This window comes from Copidosoma floridanum, unplaced genomic scaffold, assembly GCF_036245765.1.
Source record: "Copidosoma floridanum isolate Cflo_tuat_1 unplaced genomic scaffold, Cflo_Japanese_pri ptg000116l, whole genome shotgun sequence".
Taxonomy (NCBI): Eukaryota; Metazoa; Arthropoda; class Insecta; order Hymenoptera; family Encyrtidae; genus Copidosoma; species Copidosoma floridanum.
Genome location: NW_028321993.1, coordinates 1 through 2,500, shown reverse-complemented (window position 1 = coordinate 2,500; position 2,500 = coordinate 1). Strand labels below are relative to the sequence as shown.

Genomic DNA, 2,500 nt, shown 5'->3' with positions numbered 1-2,500 from the left:
ACGATCGTCAAAAATACTTTTGCGTCGCGGTTTTGAAAGCAAAGCAAAAAAAAAATAAAGCGTCGCAGGAGGTGAGGAAAGGAAGGAAGAAAAAATAGGAGACAAAAAAAAAAACATTACCATCCGGTCGATGTGCAATCCTTTTATTTTATCTTTCTTTTTTTTTTGTTATTTTTTTTTTTTTCCAACGTTGTACGTGTGTGAAAATATTTTTTTTTTTGTCTCAATTGAACTTCGAAAAGCACAATGTTGAGACAAAATTATTATCGTACATAAAAAAAATTAATCAAGACGACCTCAGAGCAGGCGAGAATACCCGCTGAATTTAAGCATATTATTAAGCGGAGGAAAAGAAACTAACAAGGATTTCCCAAGTAGCGGCGAGCGAACAGGAAAGAGCCCAGCACTGAATCCCACGGTTCCGCCGTTGGGAAATGTGGTGTTCGGGAGGGTTCGATTATCCCATGACGTCGCTTTGCGTCCAAGTCCATCTTGAACGAGGCCACTTACCCGCAGAGGGTGCCAGGCCCGTAGCGACCGAAGCGCGCCGTGGGAGAACCTCTCCTTAGAGTCGGGTTGCTTGAGAGTGCAGCTCTAAGCGGGTGGTAAGCTCCATCTAAGGCTAAATATGACCACGAGACCGATAGAACAAGTACCGTGAGGGAAAGTTGAAAAGAACTTTGAAGAGAGAGTTCAAGAGTACGTGAAACCGTTCAGGGGTAAACCTGAGAAATCCAAAAGTTCGAATGGAGAGATTCAGCGTTAGTGGCTGTTGGCTTGCGTGTGATCGCGATGCTCGAACGTGCGGTGCTTTCGGGTATTTAGCGCGTTCGGGGCACGTGGTCGCTGCGTCATGTCCGACGACGCCGGCGTGCACTTCTCTCCTAGTAGGACGTCGCGACCCGTTGGGTGTCGATCGACGGCCCGTACGGTAGACTGTCGTGCCAAACCGGCACGGCAGACCATCGGTGTCCTTTACCCGATCGACTGCCGGCGGTATTGAAAACTTTTAATCAAGATTGGTATCGGGTCGCACTTTCGAATGCGTTCGGCTTGGCGATCGATCGAGTCGCGCTCGGATTTTAACGGACATCTCGTGCCGTTGCCGCGCGCGCTTGGCTCTTTTGAACGCCAATGTTCTCGAACCGGCTCGGAAAAGCCTAGCGCTTTTCAATTAAAATTACCGGTCAGCGACGCTTTTGCTTTGGATACTTTCAGGACCCGTCTTGAAACACGGACCAAGGAGTCTAACATGTACGCGAGTCATTGGGACTTGTATTATTTTATACAAAAATAACTAAGCCTAAAGGCGCAATGAAAGTAAAAGTTTGCGAGCTTCGTGCTCCGCGACCTAGGGAGGATGATTCGCGTCACGTATGCGGATCCGCACTCCCGGGGCGTCTCGTGCTCATTGCGAGCTGAGGCGCACCAAGAGCGTACACGTTGGGACCCGAAAGATGGTGAACTATGCCTGGTCAGGACGAAGTCAGGGGAAACCCTGATGGAGGTCCGTAGCGATTCTGACGTGCAAATCGATCGTCGGAACTGGGTATAGGGGCGAAAGACTAATCGAACCATCTAGTAGCTGGTTCCCTCCGAAGTTTCCCTCAGGATAGCTGGCACTCGTAATTTCGAGTTTCATCTGGTAAAGCGAATGATTAGAGGCCTTGGGGCCGAAACGACCTCAACCTATTCTCAACTTTAAATGGGTGAGATCTCTGGCTTGCTTGAATATTGAAGCCATGAGATTTATATACAAAAAAAAAAGAATCAGAGTGCCAAGTGGGCCAATTTTGGTAAGCAGAACTGGCGCTGTGGGATGAACCAAACGCCGAGTTAAGGCGCCAAAGTCGACGCTTATGGGATACCATGAAAGGCGTTGGTTGCTTAAGACAGCAGGACGGTGGCCATGGAAGTCGGAATCCGCTAAGGAGTGTGTAACAACTCACCTGCCGAAGCAACTAGCCCTGAAAATGGATGGCGCTGAAGCGTCGCGCCTATACTCGGCCGTCAGCGGCAAGTGGGGCGTTGTAAAAGCAATTTTACAACGTCATGAAGCTCTGACGAGTAGGAGGGTCGCGGCGGTGTGCGCAGAAGGGTCTGGCGTGAGCCTGCTGGAGCCGCCGTCGGTGCAGATCTTGGTGGTAGTAGCAAATACTCCAGCGAGGCCCTGGAGGACTGACGTGGAGAAGGGTTTCGTGTGAACAGCCGTTGCACACGAGTCAGTCGATCCTAAGCCCTAGGAGAAATCCTATGTCGATGACGGTGTTTAAATTTATTATTTTCATTAATTGAAAGCACACACCCGTCGGGCGAAAGGGAATCCGGTTCCTATTCCGGAACCCGGCAGCGGAACCGCTTAAAATTCGGGCTCTCGCAAGAGTGTTCGTCGGGGTAACCCAAAGTGACCTGGAGACGCCGACGGGAGATCCGGGAAGAGTTTTCTTTTCTGCATAAGCGTTCGAGTTCCCTGGAAACCTCTAGCAGGGAGATAGGGTTT

General features: G+C 49.9%; 1 pseudogene; it reads left to right on the top strand.

Annotated features, from left to right (window-relative positions):
- Positions 1–292: 292 nt before the first annotated feature.
- LOC149372852 (large subunit ribosomal RNA) lies at positions 293–2,500 on the top strand (annotated as a pseudogene; the record flags this gene model as incomplete).